Source organism: Orcinus orca, chromosome 4 (assembly GCF_937001465.1).
Source record: "Orcinus orca chromosome 4, mOrcOrc1.1, whole genome shotgun sequence".
In the NCBI taxonomy this organism is placed as follows: domain Eukaryota; kingdom Metazoa; phylum Chordata; class Mammalia; order Artiodactyla; family Delphinidae; genus Orcinus; species Orcinus orca.
The window spans coordinates 123,659,097-123,667,042 of record NC_064562.1 but is presented as its reverse complement, the minus strand read 5'-3'; the positions used below and the strand labels follow the sequence as shown (position 1 = coordinate 123,667,042).

The window sequence follows — 7,946 nt, the reverse complement described above, 5'->3', positions numbered from 1 at the left end:
AATAGTTGTGGCACACAGGCTTCAGTAGTTGTGGCTTGCAGGCTCTAGAGCACAGGCTCAGTAGTTGTGACGCATGGGCTTAGTTGTTCCACGGCATGTGGGATCTTCCCAGACCAGGGCTCGAGCCCGTGTCCCCTGCACTGACAGGCGGATTCTTAACCACTGCGCCACCAGGGAAGCCCCCAATAGAGATTCTTAATGGCATTTCAATTAGCTTAAGGGAATTTCAGTGCCATGCTGGTGTAAGGAACAGGATGGGGCAGGAGCAGGCAGGGAATAGGCATGAGTGCAAAATCTTGTCACCTACCATCTCTGATCTGTCATACTTGGGCAATCCTCCTTGCAGGAGTGTATCCTGGGGCTGAACTGCGTTCTATAGTCTTCACCCAGGAGACTTCTCACTTGGGTGGGGCTGAGGAATGGGGTACTCCACAGCATACAAGGACCCCGGGTTCATGTGGACAGAGGGAATTGACCTAAAAGATCTTTGTTAGGTTTTACTTGGGGCAGCAGTTCAGGGTGGGGTACATGTATTTGTGGGCACATTTTGCACAAGTAAATTAACATCTGCATCTTGGTTGACTGATTGACTTGATGAGAACAACAAACTCAAACCCATTTAAATAGAAAAGGAGCAAACCAAATGCAGTAAGAAGGAAAGGGTGAAAGAAGAATTTTATATCTTATTAAGATATTAGCCTTACAAAATTTTTACAGAAATATACTTTATATTCTGAAGGCAGTGGAGATAGACTCATTCAAATTAGTCAGGTTAGGCTAGAAAATGCTGTGGTAACAACTGAATCCCCAAGTCACAGGGCTCCACAGAGTGAAAGCTTGTTTCTCCCATACACCTAGTCCAAAGTCAGTTGGAGGTGACTCTTCTTTTCCCAGAAACCCAGGAATCCAGGTTCTTGTCACTTCATGGTATGTTCTCTGTACACATGGCTTCCAAGTCTGCTGGGTAAGAAAGAGAAGGGGAAGGCACTCTGGCTTTTAAGTGACTCACTTCGGACATGACATGTTATTTCTATTCACAGTCATCTTGCCCCAGTCCAACTCTGAGAGAATCTGGGAAGTAGAGAACACATGAATACTCAGCAAATATTAACCAAATTAGCCATAGACATGAAAGGAAATGACAGAAAATGGGTGATAAAGGAAAGGATAAATAAATGAATGACTATTGAGGAATGTAAAGACATAATAGAGCAGGAAACCAAGACCCAGCCTCTCCCCATGGCATTAATGGTGATTAAGGGTTGACCTTAATCTTAATTTCTAAACAATGCTTTTTTTCTTAATTACAAAGTAATGCATGTGGACATGTAGGAAAATTTTTGAGAAGAATAAAAAGATTGTATGTATAATTTCACCCCTCCCTTTCGCATCATACACTTATAACATGCCTATGTTTTTCCTGCTTTCTAAAAAGAGATCTCCTTAAATGTACCTTTTTAGACAGAATTCCTTCTTCTCCCTACTGGGAACATGGTGCTCCTCCCTCTACAGGGGCACTTACCACATGGTTGAACCCAAAGTCTGTCTGTCTCCCTTACTGGAATTGAGTTCCTGGGCACCTTTGCTCTCTCAGGGCCTGGCATGGATATGACATAGAGCAGAATGAATAAGTGAAGGAGTGAATAAATGAATGGATGGATCATTTGCTTGCTCTTTAAATTTTGTTAGAATTAGATATTTTCATGTTCCTCTCCTCTGTATTCTGTAGTAAAACTCTTCATTCTTACTTCTTCAGAAGTCTTCAGGGGACCCAGATTGGCGGGAAGCTGGGATGTGTGGAGGTCTAAGTCTGTAAAGGCTGTGAGATACACAGCCTTGTTAGGACACGTCAGGGCAGGCTGGGGCCGTGGAAGGTATTCAATAACTCATGTACCTGGAACTAGAGGGTTACCTGCTAATGCAGGGGATAAGGGTGGAAACTGGGGGCTTTTCATAGGACCATGAAATAAGAAAAAGAGTTAACAGAGTGGGTTGGGAAGATCCAGGATAATCAAGACTGAGTCTTAGCTCAGCAGAGATAGAGAGGCTTTTTTGAATCCTGAAACCGAGGGTAGTCATCAGTTAGATCCCTTAAACTATAACTTGTTTAATAAATAATATCCTGTGGCCAGCCTTCACTGACTAGGCTCAAGTTAATTGTTCCTGCAAATTGCATACCCTCCAAGCTTCACGTAGCTTAGACAATATGTCACAAGACTCCTTTAACTACCCCCTATACATAACACCTCTGACGTATGGGTCACTTTAGTAACCATTGCTTAAGTTGTTTTTCAGGAACTTGGAGTCCGCTCTTGTCCAGCTCAAGTTCCAGCCGGCTAAGACTGGTTAGGACCACTGACCCTGCAACTGGGCCTGTGAAAATGTCCAATGATGACGTTTTGATGTCAGAGGGCTAAAACTCCACCCTCAGATCATGCTAATGCTGCCACTTTCTGAACACGTGTCCCGTGAGGAAACATGTGACTCAGATACACCTGCACAGAGCACTAATGACTTCACCTTTTTCTTCCCGCCAGTCCCCTTTCCCTAAGGCTCAGACCACTGTGCTTCTGTATCCCATAAATATCCCAAGCCCTCACCTTTGAGGAGGCAGATCTGAGACTTGCTCGACTGCCTCGTGAGCAAACCCTCTCTCTGCTGTGAACCTCCGCATCTCAGCATTTGGCTCGCTGTGTGTCGGGCAAATGAATTTGGTTCCATAACCAGATTTGTTCCAACAAATGAGAGAGCTGTGAGCAATTTCAGAAGGGAGAGTCAGGGTCCATGAGGTCTTCCAGAAGAAGAGAAGCGAGTGCTCTGACGTGGACTGATGTGTTGACCGCACAGAACATACCCTTGTTTTTCCAGGAAACAAAATATAACCTTGGATGAAAGACTAAACACCTCAGCAAGAATAAGGACAGGATAATGAATACAAAGGACTAGAGTTTGAGATGGGGGGAGGGACAATTGGGAGAGGGAAACAGTGAGGGGCTGTTTAATGTTTGTTGAGTGGAACCAAATGCTTTAAACTTGTGCCAAGCTAATTGAGTAATGTGAGGCTTTGTGCTTGTAACTCACCTAATCTCTGTGTCACCTGGACTTTGAGATTCTCTTAACTTGTGGTATAAACAGTCTGTACACCTGAACTGATGATATGTTCTAGTTCAGTGGCTGTGATGTGGAAAGGACGTGTCTGCAAGAGAGAAGGGGGTGGGGGGAGAGTTCAGAACTCCAGGGAGTATTCTATTTAAAGAAACCAGTCCCAATTCCCCCCGGTGATGCCAAGAGAAATACTCAGAGAAACGATAGAGGGAAGCCAGAGACCATGCTTTTCGTCTAGGGGTTGTTTCGGAGGTACTCACCTCAACTGCTCTTCTCGTTAAGGCATACCCTGTTCTGAGGCAATGGCCTGATCCTGATTTGGCTGCATAGACTTACTTGGCTCCTCCAGAGCTGCTGGGGTGAGTCACCGGTAGTGCCTATGTTATTCCAAAGTAGCAGGGAGAAAGGTTGTGTGAGTCTTGCTACCACCATGAAACTTTGGATGGTCTCCAAACACTTAGAACTTCCCTAATGCTATCAAGAGACAGCAGCCAACTGGAATGTCCTTCCAAAGGAATTCCAACCTTCATCAAGAATCTGGGCAAGATGAAAGATTAAGTAAATGTACTGTCAGTTTGAATTTAGTGAGGCGGGTTGAATACCCTGTGGAAGTGGGGAATGGGAGCGAGTGGGGGAACTTTTGCCTGTGGAAACCAAGTTACTGAAGGCAAAAAGTTCACAATCAGAAACCCCAATACTTAGAAATCAAACACTAAATCCACATTGTAACACAGTAGAGAAGCATTCCTTAGACATCTGAGACAATTAATACTATCAATAGGGAGCTGGTATTGAACGTACAGCATATCTAACCCAATAATTGAGCAAAGTGAGGGCTAAGAAAATGGTGTTGGGCTCAAGGTCACACCATTTTTAAGAAGGTGGCACAACATGGTAAGATATGCCAATGACCCATCAATATGCTTCTCTGAGACCTTCAGAAAGTTGGGGCTGCCTTTCAACCCAAAGACAGCCTCCTACTGAAGACAAATAATCCCTCTTTCAAACTAACAAAAACAAACAGAACCTGTTAAATACAAATAAAATAGCAACCAGCAAAAACACATCATCACAAAACAAAACAACTCCTCTAGCTCTAAGTTTAATTTTAGAAAAAGAAGTATTGTGACATAGACATTGGCCAAAACTTATGAGAGGGAGAGAAGTTGCCCTTCCAGGCTGAACCCATCTGAATCCTAGAGCTCGCTCACTCCCACGTATTAACATTGCTGTCTAGTGTCCACTCAGCCAATGACAGTCTTAGGTAGAATTTGGAAAGGAGCCGAAAAAGGAGTGAGGGGATCTCCTGACTCCTCCCCTTGTTGTAGCCGCACTCTGTGCTGGGTCCCTGACCTTCATTTCCCTACTTCATCTTCATAGCAGCCTTGTAAGGTCCCTCATCTACTTTACAGATGAAGTAACTGAGGCTCAGAGACATTAAGTAACCGGCAGTTCGCTTAGCTACTGAATGCTCAGGCCGAGACTTGAACCTGGGTCATGTTCTCTTCACCACGTAACTCTCCCAGTCTTGGCTTTGATCACAGCCACACAGTCTGGGACATACCAGGGATTCAACTCAGCTGTTAGGTCCTAAAGTCACCCACATGGGTGAAAACCTGAGGCTCACCTGTGAGAATCATTCTCTATATTGTGGTGGTTTCTTTCTCCTGATAAGAGCAAGGGAGGGTGTCACTCACTGTGGATCCCTCAGCATGGCGATAGATCTGCCCGAGAGAAAGGACCTTGTTTATTTGAAAACAGCGTCTGGCCCCACGGTACAGTTGGTTCAGAGCCTTTGGCTTCCATTCCGTAGCCCCAGCTCTCATCCCATCGGGACGGATCAGCCATCCGCCAGCTCTCCTGAGGGCCTCCTCGCCTCATGGATGCTGACTCTGTCCCCAGGCAGCACCACCCCGGCAGCAGGGTAGGGGCGAAGGAGAGAGCCCAGCTGGGGAAAGAGAGGTTGAGCTTGCTGTCAGAGAACCTCCCTGTTCAGAGGCCGTCCTTCTTTCCAACTGAGTTCAAAGGGACAGTACACACACCGATTAAGGTCTCAGGGATTCAAGTCACTTGCCTGTTCTGACCACCTCCTGTTCACTGTTGGTGAAAGAGGGATCCTCTGTGCTAAATAGTAGGAGATGGTGGAACACATGACACCCAGCATTGGACAGATGAAATTGACAACAGTTCCTTAGCCACATATACTCCCAGCCTGGGGCAGGAAGACACCGAATGCCATACAGAGCCACGTGGGAGTTGCATTTTGGACCAGAGTGAACAAGAAGGGGCTGTGGGATGGAGGCTTTGTAATAACAAGAGGGTGTGGTGCCCCCTGATTCCCCCAGGAGGATGTGATCGGCTTGTTTGACTAATTTCGTAAGCTGGCAGGGTGCTAAATCCCGTTGGGTTGAAGACCAGGTGGGGTGTGGCTGGTGCATCTCCCAGGGAAACTAACCAGGTGCAGAGCCTTTCCTACTAGGTCGGGGGTAGGCGTATCTAATGAGAGCAGGGGGATATCATGGTGAGGACTTTGGGACCCTGAGAGGCTCAAAGATATGAAGTCAGCTCTGGAAATCTTAGGCCTTGCAACGCATTGCCCAGGATCTCAAGGTTGTGCTCCACCATGTTCTGGCTGTATGGCCTTCAGCTAGTTAGCTTCAAGCTAGTTCTCCCTGAAAATACTGCATAGTACTTACCCTATAGGGCTCTCTGAGAGTGAGTAAATGTGTTTGGCACAGTGCCTGGCACACAAATACTGAGTAGATTTTAGTTATTGTCACCATCATCCCTGGAGATAGTAACAGTAATAGATGGTTTCGTCCAATTTTGTTCATGGTTGAAGAGCAAGGTCTTGCTTTGGGGTCTGGGGTCATTTGGTGACCTCGTCAGTCACATGGAAAATGCAGGCATTACTGTGCTCACATCACTGCCTTGACTATACTTCCCAGCATTACGAGGCAGCTGTGGAAGGGGTCAGCAAGAAGCTTAAAACGTTGAGGGGGAGAAACAACTCTAGCTAAGACCTTTCTATCAAGCTGAAGATTTAGACTATTTATAAGTTCTTTCCTTTCACTGTCTAAAAATAAATTATTTTGATCAAAAATGGAAACATAGGGATTAAAGGAATCAGAAGAGTGATTTGTAATTGGCCTCCAGACTGCACTCCTGTTTCCATTTGTCAAGAGGAAGCTGGTGAATAAAACTGCATGGAAGGACTTTATTAGCAGTAGCTTTCCTCCTGCAGCCTGGGATTAGAGGAATACTTTAACCTTGACACATTCATTTTATGATCACAAAGCCCTTCGCCTATCGGTCTCTTTTCCTCTTTTCATATTGTCCTGATGCAGGCAGAAGCTCTTAAAATGATCAGAGAACGGTTCTATTTTTTTTTCCCTCTCTCTCTGTCTCGTCTTCCTTCTCGTCTTCCCCCAGATGTACTCACCAGTCTTACTAAGACAAAGAAAAACAAACCCTCAAGGATGTGAGTGTGACAATATTTTCTACACATATTCTAGAAGTCTGCTAAAGAGGAAAATAAGTATTGCCCTCGATGAAGAGTCAATGCATATAGGATTGATTTCCAGAAAGAAATTTGTTGAAATTAAAAGCTTTCCAGGGAAAGCACAAAAGAGCATATAAGAAAAGTCAAATGCATTTAGCCATCAACTCATCTGCAAGGAACAAAGGGAACCAGGAAGCTGTATGTCAGAAAAAATATGCATAAGACATTTAATCCAAATGGTGATTATGAAAAGGATAGATAATCTTGTAAGAGTCCATTTGAAATTGGTATGGGATGGGCACCACTGATATGCATAAACCTCTGAGGTTCAAGTGTAAAATTGACTTGTATATTTGTTAAAGTGAGATCTTTATCAGAGTTAAATGTTCATTGTAAAACACTTGACTAGTCTCCCAAAGACATAATCATCTTTGTTGTTTGATAGGTGGAGAAATCTACCCACTGTACACCAATTTATTATAATTATGGAGTTTTACTTTACTTTTTTCTTTATCCAGCAACATTTTTGACTTGTTTTAGATTAAAGTGTATGTCTCGTTAATTACGGCACTTAGTTCTCAGCTTGTAATTGGTATCTGGTGCTTCTGACTCAGTAGAGCTCTTAGTGTCGCTTCAAGCCGTGGCGGGGGGGGGGGGGGGGCTGATGAATTTGCCTGAGGTAAAGTAAAATGGAAAGTACCGACTTTCTTAAATAATTTCAGTTATTTCTTGCAGCTTCCACAATTTATGATTATTGCAGCGTAGTGGGCGGGAGTGGTGAGAGGTAGGTAGTACTTCTGATTATCTTCCAATCAGAGGGACCAAGATAGGGGCTCTATATTCCTGGCAGGGCTGTGTGCCAACATGTAATCAAATAGGGAACTGGGTGCCAATGGTAATTTTTTGAAATGTGCTTTTATGACATCCTCCACAAAGATGAAAGCAGTGTTCCCTAAAACAAACAAACAGCCCCGGACTTGGGCTGAAGCTCTGATATGAAATTTATTTATGTTTCACCAAACTCGACTTGAAAGTAATTGTACATGATTTGAAACTTTTAATTGTTCTTGTTGTTTCTCTCTGCAAATAAGGAAATCCTGGCTTTCTGTAAAAACTCTAGATCCTGACTATTGGTTTCTTTTCAAGGTTCTGCCACACTAATTGCTTTCTGTTTGATTCTGTGCCCTTCTGAAATTGAGGGTTGCCTTGAGGCAGGAGAAAAGCTGTGGTGGTGACTTGTGGGTTTGGGGACTGGGGTAACCCACAGCTGTGGCTGCAAGCCAGACTCATTATCCCACAGCTCGGTGGGGCGAACCGGGGGGCCCGTTTTACTGCTTCA

General features: G+C 44.5%; 1 long non-coding RNA gene across 1 annotated transcript; it reads right to left on the bottom strand.

Moving 5' to 3' along the window:
- Nucleotides 1–295: 295 nt before the first annotated feature.
- Nucleotides 296–4,985, bottom strand: LOC117201240 (uncharacterized). The gene is made up of 3 exons (XR_004483240.2): nucleotides 4,733–4,985; nucleotides 3,366–3,482; nucleotides 296–2,750 (listed from the first exon to the last, which is right to left on the bottom strand). It is a non-coding gene; the product is annotated as an uncharacterized LOC117201240 (long non-coding RNA).
- Nucleotides 4,986–7,946: the final 2,961 nt, after the last annotated feature.